Below are 27,535 nucleotides of genomic sequence, written 5' to 3'. Positions count from 1 at the left end.
TGATCTCTGAAAGCACTTCTTTACTTTATTTTTTAAAAGATTTTATTTATTTATTCATGAGAGACACACAGAGAGAGGCAGACATAGGCAGAGGGAGAAGCAGGCTCCCTGCATGGGGAGCCTGATGCAGGACTTGATCCCAGGACCCCAGGATCATGCCCTGAGCCAAAGGCAATTGCTCAACCACTGAGCCACCCAGGTGCCTTCAAAGCACTCCTTTAAATAAAACCTTTCAGTGGTTCCCACTCCCTGTCTCTAGCAGATGGCCCACAATTCGGGGAGCTCTAACATTTATTGAATAACCAATCTTTATGAAGCTCCTACTAGGCATCATCTTCCCGATATCTCCCCAGCACCTCCAAGGCAGTCATTATTATCCACATTGGACAGATAAGGAAACAGGATGAAAGAATGCCCTACTCTGGATTGCTCCAAATTCAGCCCACGTGGTGGGGCTGTGGGCCCCGGAGAGAGGAGTGTGAGCAGGTGACCCTGGGGCGGGGAGGGCCCTCCACCAGGCGCAGACCCTCCGCGAGACTGGGCTGGTTTCCCAGCGGCTCCCACAGGCCTGTGTTGGGAGCTGCTCTGGAGATGGGGCCCCCGCGCTCGGCCGCGTGTCCTGGAGCCAGCACAGGCTCTCGGCCCTCTGCAGAGCCGAGCGAGCGGCCGCCTTGCTAGAGCCGCGCTGACGACCCAGGGGCCGCAGGCACTGGCAGCCTCTGCCCGGAGCCGGGAAGCCACTTGCCCAAGGGATGCTGCGGGTAGCACTGAAACCCCAGGGCCGTTCCAGAACCGCTGGTGACACCACCCCTCGCTGCTCCCCGGCGCGGGAGATGGACCCGTGCTTTGGCCACGCGGCCCCTGATCACTCCGCAAACCGTCTCCTGCCTTCTCCTCCCCGGCTCCTGCTCACGCGTCCCTTCCACGGGGAGTCTCTTTGCTCTGCGCCTCCCGGAGACCGTCCGCCTCTGCTCCGCTCCGACGCCGCCTTCTCCCCGAAGCCGCCCCGACCCCGGGAAGCGCTGCCCCCTTGACCCCGCGGCCTTGCTGGCAGGTCGCACGCGCGGGCCTTTCTGCGCGGTGGCCGGGCTGGGCTCCCCGTGCGCCCGGCCGCGCCCATGCCGGGGTCTGGGCGCCCATGCCGGGGTCTGGGCGCGGCGGAGTCCGGTAAACAGGCCGTGCACACGCAGTTTGCTGCGTGCCCGAAAGCCGGGTGTCGGCGCACACACGCACCCAGGTGCACACCCCGTGCTAGTTCACTCCCCGTCGGCTGACCCCGCTGAAGGTCACGGCGAAGCCTGGATGTTGGGAGGTCTCTATTTTTTTTTTTAAATTTTATTTATTCATTCATGAGACACACACACAGAGGCAGAGACACAGGCAGAGGGAGAAGCAGGCTCCCTGCAGGGAGCCCGACGCGGGACTCGATGCCGCGTCTCCAGGGTCACGCCAGGCGCTAAACCGCTGAGCCACCCGGGCTGCCCCGGAGGTCTCTATTTTGAGGCAGGCCGTGTCCTCTTCTCCAGTCCCTGGGCTGCTGGGTTGCCGTGCGGCTGCCACTCGGGAGCCTGTGGCGCGCTGCCCTCCACGCGTGTGCCTGGGACACGCACCTGGCACTGTTCCTGCCAGAAATGGGAGTGGAGCGAGGATGGCCTGCCTCATTCGGGTGACGTGACAGCAGAATGCAGTTCAGCTCAAGGTGACGCCCCAAACCGCACCCTGAGGGTGACAGAGCTGGGGAAGGGGAGAGGAGTCCGGGGCGGTTCACCTTGGTGTTTGGAGTTGCCCCTGGACAGGCTGGGGGGGCGGAGGGGGGGGCTGTAGCCTGCAGGTCGGAAGTCCACTGGGCTGTCACCTCAGAGACACACTCCCTGTTACTGAACCATGGCTCTCAGACAGCCACCGCCCGCCGCAGTGACAAGGGATCAGCGCAGGGATGGCCCTGACGGCATCTGCGGTGTCCCTTTTCTCGGTTGTGCACCCATGAGGTTTTGGGACATGGCTAATCCCAACCCCTCCTTGTTAATATTGGCACTCAGTTTTGAAAGGCTTAGCCGAAAGAGGAACTGCTGGTCACAGGTGGTGAGATTTAGTCTAACAAAGAGAGATGACCCTTATCCTTCTCCCCCACAAATGCAAAAACAGATTGCAATCTTTGTCACATCCTTAAAAAAAAAAAAGACATTAAAACGGTAGCAAATAATTTGCCTTAACGATTCATGTACAGCAACTTCTTAAACTGATTTATGTAGGGGACGAAAAAAATGCATTTTCTTTTATCCGTTTTAAATAAGTGGCCTTTCGATTTCATTAACTGCCCCTTTGTTCTTGTGCGGCTGAGTAAGAGTGTTTTAGTAAGAATGGCTTTGTTGTGTTTCATGCGTTTGTCTCAACTGCTTCAATAGGAATCTACAGGGCAGACATTGAAAAAAATAGCAGCAGCTCAGTCATGAGTACTTGCAAACACAAGTCAACTACAAGTTTGCTCCTATATCCCAGATTCTGACATCTGTCCCATTTTTAAATCACTCACGTCTCTCCATTTGCTCTTCTACACTATCCGCAGTCAATGAGTTGATAAGTATCCCTTTATCAAAATCACACAGAGATCCCAGATATACTAAGGGGTCGTGCATGGGTGTACACGTGTAGGCAATTCAAGTACACTTTGCAAAGGTACCTGTTGATATTTTGAGAGTTTTTGGATATACACGTGTTAGCAGGATGGCCAGGGCTGGGAGGATGATCAGTGATTCATCAAGGAGAACTTTCTGGAAGAATCATGTTTTATGCCCATGTTAGAAGGCAAGGACATAATACTCTAGCGAGTCATGTGAGCATTTATAATTATTGTACTTGGTGAGATGGTGGGTATTTCTATGGAGACCATTAAAAATTCGTGAAAAAATATCATTGCCTGCCCTCTGTCTCTTCCTCTCACTATGGAACATAAGACAGAGAGTTGCCCTTGTGAAAAGCAGCTCCACTGGAAATCTTTCCTGTTTTTGTTGTTGTTGTTTTTAGGTTGCAGCTTTTATTTGTCTTTGAGCCTCTGACTCTGTATGTTTTACTCAGAAGAGTGCAAACTGCTATTGACTGAGAACTTTTTGTTCTCAGGCATTTTGTCTTTAACCTTTTAATTTGTCTAGCGTTCCAAACTCAGAAGACCCTTGGCTTTCTACTCTGGGTTGTATCGCAGTTGTCAGCTGTGGTGTGGTGGGACTGCAAGCTCGTTCTGCTTGCCATGTGACAGCCCAGTAAGTCAAGAGGCGAGATGTTGGGGCAAGGAAAGAGACTTTATTTGGAAAGCCAGCAAACTGAGGAGGTGATGGACTATTATCCCAAAGAACCATCTCCCCTAGGATAAAATGTGACTTCTCTTGTATTAGGAAGGGGGAAGAGTGGGAGGGATTGGAGTCAAAAGGTGACCAATGGTCTGTAGACATCTGAGAAAGGCTTTGGCCGGTTGATCTTTGCCTCCAAGAATCTGGTTCTGTTGTTTCTGTAAATCTTAAGCACAGCATAGTCATTTCTGTCCCTACTTCCTTATCTCCTTGAGTGAGGTTGGTGTCAGGTAAAAAAGCAGGTTTTTGGAAGTCTCAGCTATAAGCAAAATTCCTTCTATGATTAACATGCCTACGTGCAGGGTGAAGCAGAAGTTTCTAAGCTAGAGGTCACAGCAGCAAAGGAAATAAAAGCAACATGGAGTCAGATGTGCTACGCTTCTCCCTGTTACTGAAAGAACAAGAGATTTGAATCAGAAGAACTGGGCTTGAGTCCGGACCCTTTATCAGTCTCAGTTGTGTCACTTTAGATAAGACCTTCAACCTCTCTGAACTTCCATTTCCTTGATTGTGGGATAAGTTAAATAAGGATGACAGCACTTGTTGCCCACAGAATTACAGTAAGGATTAAGTTTCATCATATGAATTAAATTTTGTCTTTTTTATTTTAATCATCAGTGCTATAATGTACTGGCTCTGTGTGGAGACTTGGCTGCCAAGAATTTCTCCTTTAATGTCTCTTCCATGCCTGAAATACTTTAATTGTAAACAGTTAACCACACAGAAAACATTCTTCCTTAGCAGTTGCCCTCTACCAGTCCTGGAAAGTGTCTCTGTATGTGGTTCTTCAAGATATGAACAATGGAGCGGACATTCTCTGGGGCTACTTCCTGTAAGGTCAGTGCCTGATGTCAAAATTGCACCAGGAGTCAACATTATTTGAGTCTTTATTATTATTATTCATTAAGTACAGTGAATACGCTTTGATGTCTACACATGTGACTCTCATTTAGGGAGCTGCTTGTAGGAAAAGTATTTCTCTTTAAACTGAAATCACACTCTGTGGGTTTGATACTCACACTGGGAGATGCATGTGGAAATTGAGAAGTATTAAGGACAAATAGATCCAAGACTCTCATCTCACACTCGCTCCAGGTGAGCACTCGACGAGCGCCCTTTATATTGATGTTTCTTTTTCTTCTTTTTTCTCTATTACCCTGCCAGCTATTACTGGGTAGCAAACCACTCCAAAACTCAATGACTTCTAAGAGCCATCATTTATTCTCATGCGTGTCTCTGCAGGTTGGCTGGGGACAGACTGATCTCGGCTGGACTCGGCCGGGCAGTGCTGTTTCAAGGTACAGGTTTCTCTGGGCTTGATTCCTTGTAACAAGTTAGGCTCAGGTCTGCTCCATATATGTCTGTTCCAAGCTGCGGGAGCTGTCATAGCAATGACAGAGGCACAAGCGGCAAACCCAAGTGCACAAAAACACTTCAGGCCTCTCACTGCTTCATGTCTGTTAACATCTCATTGGTCAAAGCAAACAATACAACTAGGCTTAAAGACAAGGAATGGATAAGGATATATGCCTTACATACCATGAAGCCAAAGTGGGTCATATAGCCAAGCCCAGTGTCAAAGGGGGCTGGGAAGCACAGTCTGTGTTGGACTAAGGAGGTTACATATTTTTGGTCAATAATCTAATCTACTCCTATTGTCAAGTGCATTCGTTGAGCTCCTGTAAGAAAAACATATATTTGTGTGGTACGGCTCTACAGTATAAACACAGGAGGTGGGATCCCTGGGTGGCGCAGCGGTTTGGCGCCTGCCTTTGGCCCACGGCGTGATCCCGGAGACCCGGGATCGAATCCCACGTCGGGCTCCCGGTGCATGGAGCCTGCTTCTCTCTCTGCCTATGTCTCTGCCTCTCTCTCTCTCTCTCTGTGTGACTATCATAAATAAATTTAAAAAAATAAAAAAATAAAAAAAAATAAACACAGGAGGTCCAGTGCCCCTTCACAGTGGCCATCCTGAAGTGACACATAAAGAATGATGCTCATAAGATGATACTCCCCTACAGAGTCATTTCCACTGTTTAAAAAAAAAAAAAAAAGATAATAAAGACCCCAGATTTTACAAGTTTGTCTTGGTTATAGCTGTAATTCTACTTTTCTTCTCCCTTTCAAGAAAGTGCATCTCCCTTGACTTATTTTTTAAAAGCAAATAATTCTTAAACTTTGGTATTTTAGGTACAATTAGTAATCGCTTGTGATGAAGCTCACACAGATGGCAGCATGTCAGAGCTAAGAACTACAACTAGATTCCATTAGCCACTAACCAGTGTGTTTGGAGGGTTGACCACACAACAAAGTTCATGGAATGTTGTAATGACTTAGGCTTTTTTTATTCACTTTTTATCAGTTTTTACTTGGAAGGGAAAGCAGTTTTGTGGTAGTAACCAAGACACAGAGAGGCCCATGTCTGATCTTTTAGTAAATGAGTGTTTTAGTGTAATATATATATGAAAAATTTCAAAAATATATGGCTGACAAATAAGGACAAGCTGCCTAAAGTGAGATGACCAACAGGACATTCCTTTTCTTCTTCTAGGTGTATTGTAGAAGAGTCCCAATATTTCATCAAGTAGAAAAAGTTAGAAAATAATCAATGACAAATAGAAACTGAACTGATTTTTTTAAAAAAATGTAGGCTACAACTGAGCGATGTATACTGAATTGAACTTTGCAACTGAGATATGCCTTTCCCCCGGCCCCAAACAATAAATAAGATTGTGGTGATGATTATCAGACAACTGCGAAAGCTACTTTCCACGGTTCTAGTAGGAAAAGACTGCTCATGTAAAGCAAAATGTATTCCATTGCTAAGGAAACCTCCTGCTTCTATTGATAATGGAGTGAGAGGCTATAATAATTCTATACTATCTACATTGCAAAGGCAAGTCTCACGTAGGCAGCACAAGCAGCAATTCTGAAACAGAGAGGATTGTTTGTTATATATTTAGGGTTAGTGCTACTATTTAAACTACAAAATACAATCAGAAGCAAGCCCGAGAATAACTGTTAAGAGTCTGGTAAGTTTACAAGTCTACTTACTGGGGATCCCCGGGTGGCTCAGTGGTTTAGTGCCTGCCTTCAGCCCAGGGCTTGATCCTGGAGACCCAGGATCGAGTCCCATGTTGGGCTCCCTGCATGGAGCCTGCTTCTCCCTCTGCCTGTGTCTCTGCCTCTCTCTCTCTCTCTCTTTCTCTCTGTCTCTCATGAATAAATAAATAAAATCTTAAAAACAAAAACAAGTCTACTTACTTCTGGTTACACCACGCACTCCTGGCCCTGCAATGCTTTAGAAAGATGTGTGGACAAGAATGTAGTATCCATGGGGCTTGATAGGGTCAGGATCGAAAGCAGAGTGGTGTCCACACAGTCCCTTTATGGAAGAAGTCCAGGCCAACAGAGAGAAGGAAAGTCTATTGACTCTTACTGTTTTAACAATTCTAAACCAAACTAAGGAATTGCTCTAGAGGAGGCACATGGTAATTTTTGATGATGATGATGATGATGATGGAATCAACTTGCTGAATGCTTGCCCTGAGTTGAAAAGTTTGCATTCCAAAAGAGGGCAGTTTAACTATGAATCCACTCTCTTTCATCTAGACTCAGTGTACACACCTGCCTCCTACTTAAAGGGAATGGCATCTTTTTTACAGAAGACTTCCAACCAACAGATGTTGAAGGAACGAGAGAAATAGAAAATCACTTTTAGGCAAATGCTGCAATAAGAAGCAATACAGGCAAGATCCATCAATCCGTAGGTAAAGTTTGAAGAGACGAAGGATAATTCATAGTAACAAAGCATCTCCCCACCCAAAGATATTTATTAATTACAAAGAGAAAAATAGTAACTCCACAGTGGAAAGGGTTGGCAGAAACCACCTCATCCAAGTGGCCAAAGTTCACATCAACCACCAGTAATAAGATGTATTCATTCTGTGCTCCTTGATTGCATGCACTGAGAAGGGCATCCTTTCTGTGACCTTCTTGCCCACAATATACATCCTCAGTGTCATCATGAGAAAAATTAGAAAGCCAAATGGAGGTATATTCCACAAGACAACTGACAAGTACTCTTTAAAAGTGTCAAAGTCATGAAAGAAAGGGAAGGATTTAGGAGTTGTTGCAGATTGGAGGAGATTAAGGAGACAAAATTTAATTATTTTTTCAAAAGATTTTACTCATTTATGAGAGAGAGAGAGAGAGAGAGAGAGAGGCAGATACATAGGCAGAGGGAGAAGCAGGCTCCATGCAGGGAGCCTGACGTGGGACTCAATCCCGGGTTTCCAGGATCATGCCCTGGGCCAAAGGTGGTGCTAAACCACTGAGCCACCTGGGCTGCCCAAAAGAGACAAAATTTAATGCAGTAAGGGATCCTGGATTGGATCCTGAAACAGAGAAAGGACATTAGTGGAAAACTGGCAAAATATGAATAAGCAGTATAGTTTAGTTAATAGTCTAGAGCCAATGGTAATTTCCTTGTGCTAGGGAAGCTTGGTGAAGAGTATACAGGAGCTTTACAAATTGCCTGTAAGTCTAAATTCGATAAATAAATAAAGGGCTCAGAAAAATACAGAAAATAATGGCATAGGTTAAATTAATAAGGGCTGTGGATCTTATTGTTTCATTTAGGAGTCAACCTTCTACCAAATAAAGACTATTATCATCTCTTAGTTACTTATCTGAGAACACAGATATTTCTAGAATTTTTAAAATATCTAATCTTGGGGCACCTGGGCGGCTCAGTTAAGCATCTGCCTTAGGCTCAGGTCATGATCTCAGGGTCCTGGGATGGAGGACCACATCAGGCTCCCTGCTCAGTGGGGAGTCTGCTTCTCCTTCTGCCCCTCCCTTCCCTTATGCTCTCTCCCTCTCTCTCAAATAAATAAATAAACTTAAGAAGATAAAATATCTCTTGGCAATGAATTTAAAATTACAGTTTTGTTTTAGCATTTGTCAGTTTGATATGTTACTCCTTTTGATGCTGCCCTGTGGATTTTGGACTTTTTCTAAAGACTAGACTATATGAACAATAAACCACATCAGAAGTGGATGGAAATCTCTTCAGAACATGTCTGTTCTAACCTAAATTTGCTTGACTCATTGAGCCTGTCCTGACTCTGTACTAATTACCTGGTCTTTAAAGTCACACTTCTCAGGCAAAAAAAGCCAGCAAGAGCCATTCTTTAGTAAGTGTGATTGGAGCCAAAGGGTTGCACTTACTGTTCTTGGGCTCACTATCCAAATAACAGCATCAGAAGGTGTTCCAATAATTTCTGGGCCTTGAAAACCTCCCACCAAAGGTTCAGAGTTATTTCTCAACACCTGGTCCCGGGTTCTAGGAGGATACTGCCAGTAGCTGAGGTCCGTGCTCCATCATGTCTAAAAACAATGTCCGTCTGGTGCTTTCTGTCTGGATCTGCTGTCATTCAGCCCAAATCCACACCAACTGTAGATGACACCATCGGGAGAGTGGCCTCTAGGAAACTGAAGTCCTCGAGGGTTTGTGAAGATTCAGGCAGAAGACATCTCCAAGCTTGACAAGATAGGTAATAGAGGAGCTATGGTCTGCTTAGAGAAGGAGGGGAATGATTTTCTAATATTGTTCTAAGAACCTTTCCTGGCGGTACATCTCTCTTTGGTGTCCTCTTTTTTTCCTTCTGTACAGCAGTTGGCATTATTGAAGCCTTCAGTTTTAATTGACTATGACTCCAGCTGTATCTGAGCAATGTCGGAGTCATCTTTAGAGATAATTTCCCAACCATTCACTTCCAGGGCTTTTCGATTAGGGAGATGTAAAACATCCCAGCTTCTTGTACCTTCTCTGCTGCTCCCTGCCAGCATGGCGCTCTGCAAATAGATAACTTGCTCAGTCCTGATGAGTCCATGCCATCACAATTCCCCAACTCTGGACCATCTCTAGGGTTATATAGGTCACTTAAAAAAGCTCATGTGTTATCCCCAAATTCTATACCTGAAACTAATATTGCAATGTATGTTAACTGGCTGGAATTTTAATTAAAAAGGGGGAGTTTAGGAAAAAAAAAGGGGGGGGAGTTTGTGTGCTAGGGTTTTAAGATGGTATTAAGTTCTCTACTATATACTGAATACAACTATTTTCAATACTAATGAATATGAAAGCTAAAATTTCCATTAAATTACAAAAAATATAAAATATAAATATTTTACCAATATTAGTTAAAATTGTTCAACATTTATTATATCTAAGTATTGGTTTGTTTCTTGCCTTGTACGAGCTAATTTAATCCTTATATAATACTAGATGTAGGTTCAGCTATTATCTCCATGTGACAGTTGAGAAAACTGAGGCACAGAAAGGTTAAAGGAATTCCCCCCAGGCACCTGAGTGACTCATTCCCTCAAGCTCTGTCTTGAGTTCAGCTAGGGTCATGATCTCAGGGTCCTGGAATGGAACCTGCTTTGGACCCTGTGCTCAGCGGAGAATCTCTTGGAGATTCTCTCTGTCTGCCCCTCCCTCTGCTCTCTCTCTAAAATAAATAAATGAATCTTTTAAAAAAGAAATTCCTCTCAGTAATTATAGCTAGTGAGTAGTAGCAGCAGACTGTGAACCCAGGAGAAATATTTTCTCCTGGCCACCTGTCCCTGGGCTATGGCTTATATTTTGCAGCACAAAAGTAAAGATGTGTGTGCCTGTTCAGGTGCCCAAACTATGACAAAAATAATGCTTTTTCTACAGTGTTCCCATGCCCACTTATTATTCTTTACTTATAAAGCATCCGTGTACCATGTGGCTTACATAAAGAAGTGATAGCCCAGTGAGATGGAACATAATTCAGGACACTATGACAAATGAGCCTTGGGTATGGCATTGAATTCTGATGGCCAATCTCCTAGCAAGGTGGTACACAGAATTCACTTTGCATGCATTTATTGAACACCTGCTGCGTGCCACCTACTCTTTGAAGTACATGGGATGCCTGAGTGAATAGAAGCAGACACTGAGCTCTACCACCATGGAGATTATGTTCTAGAAGGGACAGACAATAAATAATAACCTGGAAAATTAAGTATATAAATTAGTAGTGCTAGAGGAAACAAGAAATACTGGAGAGAAAGAAGGATAAGGGGTGCCTGGCAGGGACAGAGATGGGCCACAGTTTCAAATAGAGTGTCAGGCTGGTCTCGTTGGGAAGGTTGAAAAGTTAAAGGAGGCAAGGGAGTTAGCAATATAAAGTACAGTCAGTAAAAACATCCTAAGGTGGGGGTGTGCCTGAAATGTTCCAGAAACATTGGGAGCCCAGGATGGCTGGAGCTGAGTGTTAAGAGGCGAGGGAGCAGAGCTGGAGCGGGGGTCAGATCATGCAAGGTCTCAAGAGTCCGGTTTTTACTGAGTAAATGAGGAACCAAGGCGGCGTTTTGAGCAGAGAAATAAACCTGGTTGGATTTTTCTTTTATTTATGTATTTATATTTTATTTTATTTAAATTCAATTTATATACATGCCATTTCCTCTGTGTACTGTGTTTTTTTCCTTTACCTGCATACCTATGATAAGGTTTAATTTATAAGTTAGATTAACAGCAACATCTGATTAAAAATAGAACAGTGAGAACAATATACTGTAATGAAAGTTATGGGACCGTGGTCTCTCTTGTTCTCTCAAAATCTCTCATTGTCCTGTACTCACCCTTCTTCTTGTGATACTGTGAGTTGTTCAAACTCCCACATGATAAGATGAAGTGATGGGAATGGAAGGTGGGCACAGTGCACTTCGGGACAGTAAATTCAGTTAGTTTTGGGGGGCAGGTCAAATCCAACCTGCCCATTACCTTAATGAATGATAGGCACCCAAGCGCTGCTGCAGCACGGAAGGCCACCGCCGGGCCTAATGCCAGACCTAACGCAGCATCAGGCGGGAGCGAGGGCCGGCTCCCAGGAGCCGCAGTGGGGACTGCCGAGTGGCTGCCTCTGCTCAGAGCCCCGAGGGCTGCTGAGGCCTTGAGGAGGGCACTGAGCATGGACACTAGATGGTTTTCAACCCCAGAATGAAAGTTGATTCTGATCTTTTAAAGTGCTTAAACAGATTTCAATGATCTTTTTTTTTTTTTTTTTAAGATTTATTTATTTATCCATGAGGGACAGAGAGAGAGAGAGGCAGAGACACAGGCAGAGGGAGAAGCAGGCTCCATGAAGCGAGCCCGACGTGGGACTCCATCCTGGGTCTCCAGGATCAGGCCCTGGGCTGAAGGCAGCGCTAAACCGCTGAGCCACCCGGGCTGCCCAATTTCAATGATCTTCTGCAGAGGCTTTTCTAGCTCTTTTTTCTCCAAATCCCCAAATGGCATCATCATTCTTCTTTGCATTTATTTAAGGCCTTGTCTTGCACTGAGGGTGCTTTGTTCAGATCAGGAGAGTGGTTAAGAGCTATGGGATCTGGAGTCCCACAGTGGAGTTCAAATCCTGCTGCACTGATGAGCTGGGCAGCTTTGTACTGTGGTTTCCTTATCTGTGAAATGGGGATGATAATGCCTGTTAAACGGATTATTGTGAAGATTACATCCATTATACTTAGTAATTTACTGAGTTAAATCACTCAGACCCTGTGTGACACACAAGGACTCAAAAAGTGTCTGTTATAATTATTCTTTGGTCATTTTCATATGAAGCTACCTCCACTCCCCCCACCCACCCAGTAAGATTTTCAATCTTCTTTGCTGTTCTTTGCTGTTTCTTCCTTCCCTAGGAATCTCTTTGAATGTTATACTTCAAGCTACTATTAAAAAAAAAGGGAAAACTGTGTCTTTTTATTTCTAGTGCCTCAGCATACATATTTGGGCCATTATCATCTACCCTTCTAGCCTGAAATTGTAGGCAATTTTCAAACATAATGTAAAGTTGCAAATGCGGTGACATTGACCTTCCTTAAGATCTCAATCCTGCATAAGGGTCTGACATGCCACTATTTAAACCATTCTGGCCAATAAGCTCTGAGATCTGTTCATGTGTGAAAGCTCCTGAAGAGTGATGGTCTCAGAGTGGCACTCTGTGCCAGAAAGCCTTGTGCTGGGGCCAGCCCAGGGGGGACTGCTTCCGGAGGTGGCCAGATGCAGGATCACCAGCTCCCCTTGTTTGGTCTCTGACCAGCTCCCCTTGCCTTTCTCTCTCCCACTTGGGACTTTGGATTGGTCACTACTGACATTTTGTATGCAGCAGCCACCTGTTCTGGTGTGTGTGTGTGTGTGTGTGTGTGTGTGTGTGTGTGTCTTGTTTGTTTTAATGCAAGCAAGAATGGAAACAAAGACATCTACAAAACATTATAACATTTGTACACTCCACTCCCCGCCGAGATCTTTATCAGATGGTGAATGTGGAGGAAAGTTGGCAAGCCTAGAATTGCAAAGGCTGAGAAAGGAAAGGAATGCAAAACAGGCTGAGAAGCAGCCGGATGACTAGTGAGGGTCTTGGGCAATCGACACACGGAGAAGCAGGAAAAAGGGGCCACAGAGGGAAAAGAAAAAAGTATGGGAGCTATATGCACTAGTTATTTGTGCTGGTGTTAGAAACAAGATTGAGGGGGGAGTGGGTTCCAGAATCAGATTGCCTGAGTTCACATTCACCATCCTTTCTTGCCAGGCCTGTAACTAGGGTCACTTAACATTCTCAGAGCCTCAGTTTTCTCATTTATCAAAAGTGGCTCATTAGGTTGTTACAATGAATAAATCCAACAATCACTGTATAGTTACAGGCGCTGGCTCTGGAAGGTCTTGATTCAGATCTTGGCTCCATCCATCCCAGGCTGACCAGCTGCATGATTTTGGAAAAGTTGCCCTACCTCTCTGTGCATCATTTCTTACCTGTAAAATAGGGATAATAATAACACCGAATGACAGGATAACATATGGGATGAGTCAGAGCACATCCAGCTTAGATGCTGTACTGCTGCCTTCAGTCGTAGGTGCTTCTGCCTTGATTTTGTAAGGTCTTAGCATGGCACTTGACACAGCACTCAGGTATTATTATTAACTCTTAAGATGCTTATTTTACTCTCATAAAAGTGACACATGCTCTTTAGGGAAAACTCACATATAGGGGAAATAGAAATTCATTACTTTGAGCCAACTGTAGTGAACTTTTGCTGAATATTTCTCAGGGCTTTGCTCTGCATAATTTTGTATTATGTATGCATTCATTTTGTAGACTGCCTTGTTTACATAACGTCATACCAGAAACATTTTTCTCTGTTATTATAAACTTCATAAGCATCATTTTAATGATAGACCATCAATTACATATGTTACTGTAATTTACTTAAACATTCTTGCCTGAAGGCATGCAGTCTTTAAGTTGTCAGTGTTATAAATATATTGAGATAAACGTGTGTGTATAAACCCTTTTTTCCATATCAGAGATTATTTATTTAGGAGAGAGTATGAGAAATAATAATACCGGGGCATATTAATATATATTTAAGAGTTCTCATACATTGCCCAATTAATTTCCAAAAGAGTTACACCAAGTTAAGACTATGATCAAAATTATAAAAACACACCTTTAAAAAACTAACTGGGTTGTATCATTTAAAAAATTTTGTTTCAATTTGTAGGTAAGCAGTGGCTCTCAGGGTTGCAATAAGTTGTTCTTTATTTACTCATGAGTCTTGAATATTTTTTCTGGGTATGTGTTTAAACTTTATCTTTTTTAGAAACTTGTCTGTATATCCTCTTTATCTGTTTTTCTCTATGAACCATAAAATGCTGCTGTTGTATTTTGTACGAGTTCCTTATATATTAAATGATATTCATCTTTTTTTCTGTCTGTAAATATTTGTACTAGGCTGTATTTGAACTCTGGTTGTTGTTTTGACAGGAAGAAATGTTTGAAAATTTTTTGTTGTATGTTCCTTTATTTTGTGGATGATTTCTTGTTAACAAAAAAGTAAAAGTAAATATTCTGGGGTGAATGGTGAGAATCTTCTTGTTTTATGGCTTTACAAATATAAATATCTCTAATTCTTTAATCCATCTGGAGTTAAAGTTGTGTTGGTGTGTGGCGTGAATTAAGGCTAGAAATTGATTTTCTCTTCTAATTTGCTAACCAACTGTCCTAATGTCATCAGTTGAATAATTCTTCCATTCCCCATTGATCCAAGATGCCTTTCTTATCATAAATTAAGTTTTATACATTCTAGGGCTATCTGTTCTGTTTTATTGATTTGCCTGTCCATTTCTATGCCAATACTATGGTGTTTTAATTATAGTTGAAGGGTGTTTTTAAGTCCACTATTTCAAGAGTGAGCCCGGCAGAGCCAGAACAATGATGTGAATGTGAGAATATGGGCAGTAGATAGTTATAAATGCCCAATAGTTTTGCTCTCCTTGCCTACCTTTGGGCCTGAACCAGTCAGAGAGTAATTGGTGTTTATTGAAGGGAGATACTCAAGGATGCAAATAGGATGTAGACGTCTCCCAGGTACTAGCTCCCCCGGACAGGGCCTAGATGGGTACCACACTCATTTGCCTCTACCTCTGCTGTTTCTGTGATCCACATGAATCCCTACTTTTCCACCAAGGGACAGCATCTTTCTTCACATCTTGGTAGAATGCTATCATTCATCCATAGAGGTAATCTGTTGACTAGTTGACCATAAGAAGGCCATGTGACTAGTTCTGATCAATGAAGGTGAGTGAGAGTGATATGTGTCACTACAAGGAAGTTTGAAGAGCCAGCACATGTTTCACTAGGCTCTGGATAGAGGCTACTTGTGAGCCTGGGCCCCACCATGGGAATGGCAGGAGCAGAGTTGCAGCCAACCCTCAGCAATTTTGTAGAATGAATGGTAAAAAATATATATATATCTTGTTGTAAGCCATTGTGTTTTGGAAGTCATTTATGATAGCAGCATGACCTAGCATATACTGATGGATTGCAAGAGTCAAAATGTTTAACAGTTGGTATGACATGCACATTGGCTAATCAAAATGGATACCAGCCAGGACACCATAGAGGTGCACCCAGCATGACTGCTATCCTTGTACTTCATTTGAGTCTTATCATCCCATCTCTTTAAGGGGGCTTTGCATATCTCAAATCTCATTTCCTGGGTATTGATTTTCTGACTTGGATTTTATAGTCTTTAGTGATCCTAGCCCCTCCTCTCCATAACCTGTGGCATGATCTGCTGTGCTGCACAGCAGATGACTATTCATATTTCATTGCTTCAGTTCTGTTTATCTTCTCTCCTCATTGATATCATAAGTCCTGACAGGCATGGTCAATGTGTATGCAACTTCTGTCCTTTCAAAGGTTATAGCACCATACTGGACCTTCCCTCGTTCATCCCACAAATGCGTACTCAAAGCATTTTATGTTTCCAAAGTCCATGTGTGAGATGCTCTTATTATATTTTCTTAATTGATTGTAGCAGCTTATTACTCCTAACTGAACAGACCTGCGCAGATGATTTGGAACTAAGAGCTTTAGAGGAAAGAAAGGGTATTAGCACTGTCCCCAACAAGAGGGAGTATAGTAAGCCTAGCGATGGAAGGGCTTGATTTTTGAAGTCCCACTGACCTGGATTGCTAGCTGCCGCTTAGGAGGTGTGTGATTAGGGCAGGTTATTTTATTTCTCTCAGCCTCAGTTTTCCCATCTGTTGACTGGGTTTCTTTGTGAAGATTAGATTAGAAAATACATGTAAAATGTTTAAACACAGAATCTGGTCCTTAAGGAAGTTCTTTTTATTTTATTTTATGATTAGCTTAGCCCAGATGTCTTCAATATGATCTTTGCCAGCAATTACTGGCAGATTACAATTCTGTTTGTTGCTATCACCATTCCCAGGGTTATTCCATCATGGGATCCAGGGGGTAAATTGCAAATATCCATTTTGGAGTCAGAGAAGCCTGGAGTCAAATCCTGGCTACTCTGCCTTCTATGATCTTGAATATGTCAATAAATTGTTCTGTTTCCTCGTTTTAAAAATGGGTATAACAACACCTACCTTGCAGAGCTGTCAAAAGAATTATAAAGAGTAACTTACATAATGTCGGGCCAATCATGTGCAGCCAAGAGTTGCAGAAGTCTGGAATCCAGCTGGGGATCACTTTGTTAATCTTGAGTTTGGCAGTTGCCTGTGGGCAGAAATGTCACCCTCTTTCTAGGCCTCTTCCCCAGCCTGGGGATCTGTGTCTGCCAGGAAGGGAAATTTTTTTCCTATTTGCCTGAAGTGTCCTATGGAGTAGAGTCTGTGGTAGAAGGACCCTGCTTGTAAAATGCTGAAGAGTGCCAGGCTTAGAGATGGTGGTCAGTAAATTACAGCCATTATCATCCTTTGCACATTCGTGTGCCAAAATTCTGAACCTACCGTCTTTAAAGTTTCCAGTGTTTTTGGGAAAGGTATGCAGTTGGCTTCTTTCCCATTTTTAAATGACTCATAATCTCTATTCCCTGAAGGACAAGTCATTTTAACTTTAAGCCTTTTGCGATTCCGTACATGCTTCTGCAGCCCATTGATCATTAAGCTTCATGTTCTGCTAACCCAGTGGCTGCACCAGGAAGAGTCTGGTTTGGCAAAATGCCTTTGCTGCCATCCTGAAAATTGCAGAGGCCAGATTCTGGCCCAGCACAAGGGAAAGGAGAAAGCTGCTTCCTAAGGCAGGTGTAGCCTAGATACCCCTCAACAGATGTACTGACATATGGTGCAGAGCCAGTGTTGGCGGGAGGAGCCTGGAAAGAAACCCAATCCTAAGAATGTGAGAAAGAGTGGTGAATTATAGGGATGATACCAGCTTTCTGTGGTTGATTTTTCAGGGCTCGGGACAGTTGTGCTCCAGGAGAGAGCCTGGCCTGTGAAAGGGGCCCTGCCAGACAGAAAGGGATCTCCTGCTGGGATTATGATGAAAAAAGGAAGGATCTGCAGCTTTTTTCCTTCAGTAATTTTATGTTTGCATTAATTTTAGATTTATAGAAGAATTCTGGCAATACTAGCTTCTAAACGTCTCTCACTCAGCTTTCCCTGATGTTAACATCTTACATTGCCGTAGTCCATTTATCAAAACTGATATTAACATCAGCATAATGCTATTAATGGAAGTATAGTCCTTTTTTTAAAAAAAAGATTTTATTTATTTATCCATGAGAGACAGACAGAGAGAGAGGCAGAGACACAGGCAGAGGGAGAAGCAGGCTCCATGCAGGGAGCCCGATGTGGGACTCGATCCCGGGACTACAGAATCACGCCCTGGGCCAAAGACAGGTGCTAAACCGCTGAGACACCCAGGGATCCCCAAAAGCACAGTCCTTATTCAAATTTTATCAATTTTTCGACTGTCGTTCTTTCTATTCCAGAATCTAATCAAGGGTACCACATTGCATTTTGTTGTATCTCCTTAGTCTCATTCAATCTGTGGCAGATTCTGTCTTTGTGTTTCATGACCTTGACACTTTCGAAGAGTATTGGTCAATTATTTTGTAGACTGTCATCCTGATTTGGGTTTGTCTGATATTTTTTGATGACTAGACCAGGGGCTGTGCATTTTGGGCAGGAATACCAGAGCGGTGAAGTGTTCTTCACATCCAGTCAGATCAGGGGACAGATGATACCCACATGTCTTCTCACTGGTGATGTTAACCTTGCTCACTTGGCAAAAGGGGCATCTGCCATCTTTCTTTATGATAAAGCTACCATTTCTCCCTTTTGTCCTCCATTTATTAGAAGTAGGTCACTAAATGCAGCCCACACTCAAGGGAGGGAAGGTCAGCTCCACCTTCTGGATGAAGAACATCAAACAGTTTGTGGACATGTGTTAAAACCACCACAGTAACTGGTAACTGTCCTTTGAAGCTATGCAAATGTTCTCTTATGTGAAAGCTTCCCCTATAAAAGCCTGCATTCACCCATGGATTTTGCTGGCAGCATCAGGTCACTGTGGTGTTCTAATAGCAATTCTTTTTCCTCATAAGGACCCTTATTGTAGTTACAGTAACCTAAAAAGGTCACACGTCTAGCTGTGAGCCAGAGGAATTATGGAAAAGGCTGCCTTCTGTGAGAACTGGTCATTTTCTTAAGGTCATCTGAGAGAACTATAGAAGAGGGTGGTTACAGACGTTATAATTCCTAGCCCTCAGGCCGCCTGGGTGGCTCAGTCGGTTAAGTGTCTGCCTCTGGCTTAGGTCATGATCCTGGAGTCAAGTCCTGCATCAGGCTCCCTGCTCAGCGGGGAGTCGGCTGCTTCCTCTACCACCATCCCACCCCCCTGCCGCTTGTGCGATCTCGCTCTTTCTCAAATAAATAAATAAAAGCATTTAAAAAAATCCCTAGCCCTTATAAAGATCTCCTACATGGCATGGCTTTAGGCTCATGAAATGGGCAGGATTAATATTAGGAGCAAAGAGGGGTGCCTGGGTGGCTCAGTGGTTGAGTGTCTGGCTTTGGCTCAGAGCGTGATCCCGGGGTCCCAAGATCGAGTCCTGCATCGGGCTCTCTGCATGGAGCTTGCTTCTCCCTCTGCCTGTGTCTCTGCCTCTCTTTGTGTGTCTCTCATGAATAAATAAATACAATCTTAAAAAAAATAATATTAGGAGCAAATATCACCTTGGCCCTTCCCCAGTGTTCCTTTCATGCCTTCTTTGGAAAGATTACCCAATTTTCGGCAGCAGACTCCTGACCCCCAGGGGTCTCTGGAATGACACATTCCCTCTAGACCTCAGATTGGAGCCTGAGCTAAGTCTCCAGTGTGTCTCTGGCCTGGAGCAAATGGCCTCTGGTCCCAAACAAGACAGAGGTCTAATGGAGAGATGATCCACTCTTGCTACCATGACTTTTTTTATTTTTATTTTTTTATTCTAGCAGTCCTGTAGTATTTCAGGCATCTGGAAGAGCAAATTGAGGTTTTGTGGTTATTTGGGGACAGTAGCACGGTTTGATAGAAGGCTGAACTAAGGTCACGGCAGTAGTGCTAGAAGGAAGATAAGAATTTATTCAGGCATTTAGTCCATCAAATACCAAATATTTATGGAATGTCTACTGTATTCCAGAGACTATTGTAGGTGTCAAGAATAAAGGGTGAACACAAAGGTCCCTGCTCTCAGGGAGTCTACATTCTGTGGGCTGTTGAGGGGTAGGGTAGCATCAGGGTTGTATCTGGAAAGTCAGAGAAGAGAAGCAGTTAAAAGTGCTGCACATTTTTGAACCACGGAGAACATGAGAGAGATCTGAAGGTTGAAGATGATAGTTTTATTCTGGAATATTTGGAGTTTGGAGTGTTTGTGGGCCATCAAGGCTGAGGAGCTCACTTAGATATGAAAAGATCCATTTGGCAGAAGCCTGGGGACACTACGAGAATGGATGAGAGGCCCTGCAAGAACTGGACTCACAGTGGGCTCAGCCAAGGGCAGGTGCTCATCAGGAGCATCCAGAGAGTTTCTTCAAACCCCATGCCACAGTGTTCTTGGCCCGGGTGTTGAGTTAGAAATATCTTGTAGAGGCAGCCTCCCTAAACCAGGGGTGTCCTCTTCAGGGAGTGTGATGTATGTTAAAGCAACAAGAAGGGTTGAGAGTTACTGGTACAACCTGGTAAGAGGCCTGGGCCAAACTGAGAGTGCCTACAGCTTCCTGAGACTTAGAAGTACAAGCTTTCAAGCATCTGGCAAGAGATTCAGTACATCAAAGTCTTAGTGTCAGCTCTTCGCTAGTTGCTGTGACCTCGCACAAGACACTGAACTCCTCCAGGTTTTAATTTCTCCATTATTAAACTCTGAGGTTCGGCCACACTGGTGGTTCTCATACTGTGGTTTAGGAACCTCCCCCCCCATCCCTGCCCCCAGGACCCGCATTTGTGAGAACCTATTAGAAATGCAAACCCTTGGGCATCATCCCTGATCTATTGAATCAGCAGCTCCAGGCAGGGCCATCAATCTGTTGCTATAATCTTTTAGGTGATTTTGATTATGCACAAAGTTTGAGAATCACTGAATTAGATGAATTTGAAACTCTCTTCTAGCTTAAAAGCTTCTATACTGTATTCTTGTTCACATGCTTTTGTCAAGTGTAATAGCCTATGCTGCTTTGTCCTCCCTCCGTTGTTGAATGATCTTAACATTTAATCACTAATGAATCATTGTTGAATGGTTTAAAAAAGTTTTCTGCTTGGGGCAGGGAGGATGTGTATGTATGCATATGTGTATATCTGTGTGCACATGTATATGTGTGTGCATACGTGTATATGTGCATGTGTATATGTATGTGCCTGTGTGTGCATAAGTGTGTATCTGTGTGCACATGTATATGTATGTATATATGTGCACGTGTGTATATATGTGCACGTGTGCACATACACGTATATGTGTATGCATGTATATGTGTGTGCATATGCGTGCATGTGTGTGGCAACAGGAGGCTCGTGAGTGGAGACTTAAGGCCCTCCTGCTTGCTTTCCTGGATGCCACAGTGCAAGTGAGCTGTGTCAGAGAAAGCAAAATCCACAATGGGTGAGCTCCCACACTCAGTGGCACTCAAGAGCTGTGTTTTGCCTCAGCCTTCTCTGACACATCTGGAGCTAGGGGTAGGACCTGGAAGTGGTGGAATAATCATTCCACTAAGTTGCCAGCTCTGTGGTGCTAGTGATGTGTTTTCGGAGTAGTGTTGTTGGGGTCCAGAGCCGGTGGCTAAGAAAGAATTCTTTAGATGTCCTTGATGCAAAGGGGGTTTTATTAAAGCATCAGGACAGCACCCTTGGGCAGAAGGAGCTGCTGCCTCCAGACTCTGAGGAGCAACTGATTTTGTACTGTGGGGCTGGGGGAAGTAAAGACAAAGGGAAGTTTCCAAAAGGATTTTCATATGCCCAGGAAGACTCACAGGACTCCTTGGAGGCCTGGCTATTGTCAAGCTAAGTAGTTTTCCCCTCCAGCAAGGCATTAACATGCAGACAGTAGGAAATTTCCTGGAGGAAAGTTCTACTCTGCCTGCCTCAAGTATATGTCAATGGGCTGCAGATAATAAGGACAGTTAATTTTATCTACATTTCCTTCTGCCTTTGTTTCCTATATTATTACCCCCTAACAATTTTGACCTTTAAATCTTGAAGGTTGTTGGGGTGGAAGGTCTTCTTCTGTAGCTTCTTCCTGCTGAATAGGGGCATAGAGATGTCCCTACCTATGGGTCAACATGGGTCAGTTGGGGAATTTTTATATATGATTTACCAGAGGCAGAGGCCACCAATCCAAGGTAGACAACATATGAACCTGCTTGAGTAGAAAGGATCATCTGTTAGCTGAAGTTACGGCAATGAAGGAGTCTTGGCACCAGTCAGGGAGACACCGGAAAAGACAACAAAATAAGATTAGTATTATAATGAAAAAGAGAAGCCCAATAAAAACAGCCTTTAGTTGACCAAAAATTTCTTCCAGTCCAAGAGTTTAACCAATCACTAAAGGAAAGAGAGAGATTGTTTAAAGCGCCAATTTGAATATTTATATCTGTTAGCCATCCTGTTACATTTTTGTGATATCTGGAATATATATACAACATTCTATTTTTATGCTAGTAATTCTTTCACCTTGCACAGCAGTTCAAAATCTAAATCCATTAAAATATCTAATGCCATTTTGAGAGTTATTTAAGGCCTTAACGGCGTAGCAAGTGATATTAACCATCATATCCTCTTTTGTTTACAAAGCAATCAGGTAATTCATAAGAGGTACCTTTTGTAAAAAAAATAAAAATAAAAAGAAAAGAACAGGAAAATGATAGGTTAAGCATTGGAGCAAATTACGAACAGTGTCGTGAGTCTCAAGTGTTTAAAATCTAATACCTACAAATATGTGTTGTTGAAACATTTTCTTTCTGTAATAACCCTCATTTTTATCAAAGATAGCCAAATCAAGACTAATTCGTTTGAAGAACAAGTCTAATTTTAACAGACCTGACCTATCGATTTACATAAGCTCAGCAAGAATAGGGAATGATCATACAGATTTTTTAGAATTGGGTCTGGAACTTTTATAAGAAATCTAGATTGAACTTTTAGTAGCCTCTTTAGGCCAGAAACCAAGCCAAGTGTTTGCCATCAGACATGTCTATGATACCTGTAGATTTGGGTGAATTCCATTTCACAAGGTCCCCAAAGTATTCTGAGGTTCCTGCACCTGCCAGGAAGTGACATTCTTCACTCACCTGGTAAGGCTGCTGGGAACTCTGTAAGCAAGGTATCAGGCCAACGTTTCCAAGGGGCTGTATTGGCTTCAGGCTTCATAAAGTCAACCCTAGGTCTTAAAGCTGTTTGGTCACATCTGAGTCTATGCATGTCTCTCAAATAGGACATTCCAGTTAAAGCCTTAATAAAATAACCAATGTTTCCAACGGTGTCCTGTTACAAGGAGAACAGATTTTTATTGAACTTATGCAAATAACTATGATTGCCAAGGAAGAAAGAATCTTAGGGAGATCTTTTGAATTTCAGAGGGTTCAGGTGGCAAGAAAAGTTAAAAGCTTCAATTTGTTCACAGAGGAATACTTTATCATTATTTCTGTATATCATTGATGTCTTAAGAGAAAGTTTGCTTAATCTTGAAGAGCAAACATTAGAGAACCAGCAGTGTTTCGAACAAGAGTCACAAAAACTATAATCATCCTCACTTTAGTTAGTTCTGGCAATTCTTACCCATTTTAGTTTTAGGATTTTAGTGATATTAAAAACCGGTATTTGTCAAAAGCCCTTTTTATGAATCTCCTTGAAGATGAAACACGTTTTACAAGAGGATACAGCAATGGCTATAAATGACAAAAGACTAAAAAATGGACATGGTTAAAGATGTGATAAGAGGTTAGAATATAGCTGGCAAGGAAACCTGGTTATTTCTGTGACACATAACGCTTCAATAATCAGAATATTAAGTAATGGCCTTATGCCAAAACATATTAAAACTTTAGGAACTGTCTATCATCTCTAGAATAGTACCTAAGCAATACAACGTAAGGCTAATTAACAGTGTTTCCAGAGTAATTTAACATACCAAGTAGAAAGGCCGGAATGAGTCAAAAAGACTTAATTTACAATTTAAATCTTAATAAGTTTGTTAAAAAAAACCTCAGAAAGTTATAAAACACATGCCTGAATAGGATTGCATATCATTACAAAATGTAATTATTATTTAGCCAAGGTAACAATAAGAGATTCCAAAGGCAAATATGTAGGGTTATATAGTTGTTAGCAAAATTTAGCTCCTTTAATACTGAGAAGTTGTAACTAATCAAAGACCTGAGAAAGACAAAACCTAGAAACTAGTTTTCTGGGCAGACAAAAGAGAAAAAATTAAAACCTTTGTTTACATTTTCTCATCAAATGCAAACCAAGAGTTCAAGAAAACTTCATCCCTTGAACAGAGAGAAAAGCAGAATTTCGATCATGCCACTGTACTTTTAAAATCCATTCTTTTTAACTTCAGTCCTGACCGCATATAAAATTCCTTTCCAATGATTTCCCTTCGTAAACCTTTTACACAGAGCTCTTCCCTTATTTCCATCAGTCTTAATTACATTTAGCCGAATTTTAAATCTTAGAAACCTTAGTCTCCAGTGAAAACTAAGTAGTAACCAAGCGTGAAGTATTACACCAGAATTCTTTCAATGGCAAATTTATTAATCTAGTAAGCACCGAGAAGGTTTACCAACACATTGAAATATGCTTACTTTCTTTGCCATAAGAAGTCAAAAGTGCAATTCAGTACTTCAGTGAATCAATGCTTCAGTATTTTATCTCATTTGGAAAAGGCCTATATGTCCAGTGAATTCAATCTCATTTATTATCTAAGCAAAACCTTAAAGTTTCAGGTTACTGAAGGCTTTGGAAGCTATCTTAACAATTCCCCCTGAAAACTTGAGACAGACAAAATTAACCATCGTTTTAAGTCATCTTTTGGCTGACAAATTGCAACGGAGTTAACACGGGCTTATCTGACCTTTAGGAAATGTTGGTACAAAGTTTTAATTAGTTTAAATACTGAATTATGTTCCACCTGGGGCCACTTAAAAGTCAGTTTGTTCCCCATTATCAGTTTTTACCTGGGGCACCGGTGGCGAATTCTGAAGTGGGTTGTGGGTCTACAGCCATACCACCCTGAACGCGCCCGATCTCATCTGAAGTGGGTGGTGGTAAGACCAGGGGGTGCTCTTGACTCCTTGACAGCAAGGGGAGGAGTAGAAGCAAGGGTGTTGGAGCAAGGAGGATGGGCTCAGAAACCAGTTATGCAGGTGGCACCCAAGGTGGTACAGAAACAGGAGGGGGAGGGGAAGGCAGAGGCAGTGAGGTGCTGCCAGAAGGCAGAGAGAAGGTTCCTGGCTCTAAAACTTGTCAGCTCAGATGAGCAGATGCCATGTTTTTTCCCCTTAAATCTTGTTATCTGAATTGTTTCCAGTGGGTTAAAAGGCATCCCAAAGGGCTGAAGAGAGAAGGTCCATTACCAAGAAAAGCCACCCTCCCCTCCTACCCCCTGACACCCAGGTGGCATCCCAGGTGCAGGATATGTCAGAGGTTCCTGGTGTCAAAGCCACCAGAGGCATCCCTAGAATTAAATCACTCTCTGCCTGCTGTAAAGGCCCCTGTAGGAGGGAGACCTGCCCCCCCACCACTCCTGCCCCCTTGTCCATCGCATTCTAGAGGACAATGGGTGCTGGAGTTTTGCCTTGCTCTGATGGCCCCGTGTGAAGGCCACACCCTGCCTTGGCTACCCTTGCTGTGCCCTTGCCCCCTTGTCCATCGCATTCTGGAGGATGATGGGTGCTGGAGTTTTGCCTTGCTCTGAAGGCTCTACTGTGAAGGCCACAAAGAACCTACCATTTTTAACCCATGGAAAACATTAGATAAGTTTTACAAGAGGAAATTACCCAAATTTGTAACTTAGTAGAGGACATTGATGGAAAATATTAGAGATAGAAATCTATCATGGCCTAAACCACATTCCAACACATGTAATATTTAAAGGAAACTTCTCTAGGAAACAGTCCCCAACTGGGTTTTAATACAGTCAGGTACTGGTTTCGGCCGGCTCCCGTTGGAGGTCTTGAGGCCAGAAGTGGCTAGACCAGGGATGTGAAGGGGGTCACATTAGACCAATGAGGAGGAAATCTCACACAGGAGTCTTAACAGGATCTGCAGCCATGCTAGTCACTTAGGTGGCTGTCCTGGTGCCCAAGACAGACAACCTTGTATAAGGACAAGAATAAGAGAAGGCATCAAGTTTCTGGGTCTTATTATCATTCTGCCCAAAATGTCCTTCCAGCCACAGGGCAGGCTTTCTCCCCCATAGAGTAGCCACAGGCTAGAGGCTCACAGTCTGACCAATTGACACGAAAGTGTTGCAGTGAGACCGCACTCCTTGCAGAGCCACTGAAATGGGAGTAATGGGAAGGGGAGGTGAGGGGAGGCGAGGGGAGGGGAGGCGAGGGGGGGGAGAGGAGAAGAGAGGAGAGGGGAGGGGGGGAGGGGAGGGGACAGGACAGGACTTCCCAAGTCTGCATCATGGCTCAGAGTCCAGTTGAAAATATTCAAGCTCCACATAAGGGTGTCAAATGCTATGCTTTTGGAGTAGTGTTATTAGGGTCCAGAGCCCACGGCCAAGAAAGAGTTCTTGAGATGTCCTTGGTCCAAAAGGGGTTTTATTAAAGCATCGGGACAGCACCCTTGGGCAGAAGGAGCTGCTGCCTCCAGACTGTGAGGAAGCAACTGATTTTGTACTGTGGGGCTGCGGGAAGTAAAGACAAAGGGAAGTTTCCAAAGGATTTTCATATGCCAAGGAAGACTGGCTGGGATCCTTGGAGGCCTGGCTATTGTCAAGCTAAGGTAGTTTTTCTGCCTAGCAAGGCATTAACATGCAGACAGTTGGGAATTTCCTGGAGGAAAGTCCTACTCTGCCTGCCTCAAGTATATGTCAATGGGCTGCAGATAATAAGGACAGTTAATTTTATCTACATTTCCTTCTGCCTCTGTTTTGCACATCACTAGCACTCTCTTTGGCATCTCTGCATTTCTGGCATCTGTGTTCCCTTGGGCTTGTTGACTGATTCTTAACAGGAGCTGCAGCTAGGGGCCCTCAGCCCACATTTCCTCGTCAGAAGTCACCAGCTGGGGATCCCTGGGTGGCGCAGCGGTTTGGTGCCTGCCTTTGGCCCAGGGCGCGATCCTGGAGACCCAGGATCGAATCCCACATCAGGCTCCCGGTGCATGGAGCCTGCTTCTCCCTCTGCCTGTGTCTCTGCCTCTCTCTCTGTGACTATCATAAATAAATAAAAATTAAAAAAAAAAAAAAAAAAAAAAAAGAAGTCACCAGCTGGGCCAGAAGGAGTCCTCTGCGGGATCCCCTCACAATCCAGCTGAGCCCAGTTTATGAAGCTGTGTGATGCTCAGAGGCAGGCCTGTCCCTAATGCTAGTGAACCAAGCACAGAAGTCAAGTACCCTTTGTGTAAAAACTTACAATTCATTGACTAAGCCAGCAAACTATTAGATACAGTATTTTCTCTCCTTTACAATGACCTGGAAGACCACATTCAGATTTAGATTTCTTAGACTCCTTAAATTTCCACTTTGAAAAGAGACAATGTGGAGAGAACTGACCTCTGAATCTTGGTGTGGTGCGCCTCTTGCTCTGTCCTTCCATCAGGGATGCTCCCATGCACGCATGCAGACACCCAGCCAACAACCCTAGCTCTGTCCACCACCTGTCCTGGCAGACTGCAATCCAGTGGCCATACCTCTCACCTGAGGTATACACACCAGCAGCACGGTCCACCCTCAGAAGGAAAAGAAGAGGCCACTGGGGATCAGGAAAATCTGGGTGGGGAATCCAGGGTCTTGGGCACTCAAGGAGTGGTCTACACATGGCGGGGTCCTGGCTCTCATAGGCATGTGGCCTAGGACACCATATTCCAGCCAAAGAGTGTGGTATGGCCAAGTGAGGGCCATAGTGGGACTTCTAAAAGGGGACCCATGTTTGTGTGGGTATAAGGGAACAGCCATGAACTGCTCTGAGTGATCCTCTTCCCTCTCCCCTTCACTATTCTGCAGATAACCCCATGTAGATACATAGGGACATATCATCTAATGTCAAGGTGTGAGAGACCCTAGAAATCATCTAATTGAGCCCACTTACTCTTTGGAATTATACCCTGGAGTAAAAAGTTACACCCTGAAATTACTCCCAAATTACATTT

General features: G+C 43.6%; 1 protein-coding gene and 1 long non-coding RNA gene across 3 annotated transcripts in view; one reads left to right on the top strand and one right to left on the bottom strand.

Annotated features, from left to right (window-relative positions):
- The window catches only part of EGFLAM (EGF like, fibronectin type III and laminin G domains), a 181,798-nt gene that overhangs the window by 20,659 nt on the left and 133,604 nt on the right, over positions 1-27,535 (top strand). The window lies entirely within an intron of this gene.
- LOC111095628 lies at positions 19,182-24,896 on the bottom strand. Its single transcript, XR_005358556.1, has 4 exons — positions 24,391-24,896; positions 22,504-22,696; positions 21,531-21,625; positions 19,182-19,288 (listed from the first exon to the last, which is right to left on the bottom strand). It is a non-coding gene; the product is annotated as an uncharacterized LOC111095628 (long non-coding RNA).

This window comes from Canis lupus, chromosome 4, assembly GCF_011100685.1.
Source record: "Canis lupus familiaris isolate Mischka breed German Shepherd chromosome 4, alternate assembly UU_Cfam_GSD_1.0, whole genome shotgun sequence".
In the NCBI taxonomy this organism is placed as follows: domain Eukaryota; kingdom Metazoa; phylum Chordata; class Mammalia; order Carnivora; family Canidae; genus Canis; species Canis lupus.
The sequence above is the reverse complement of the archived record's forward strand: the minus strand, read 5'-3'. Positions and strand labels throughout refer to the sequence as shown.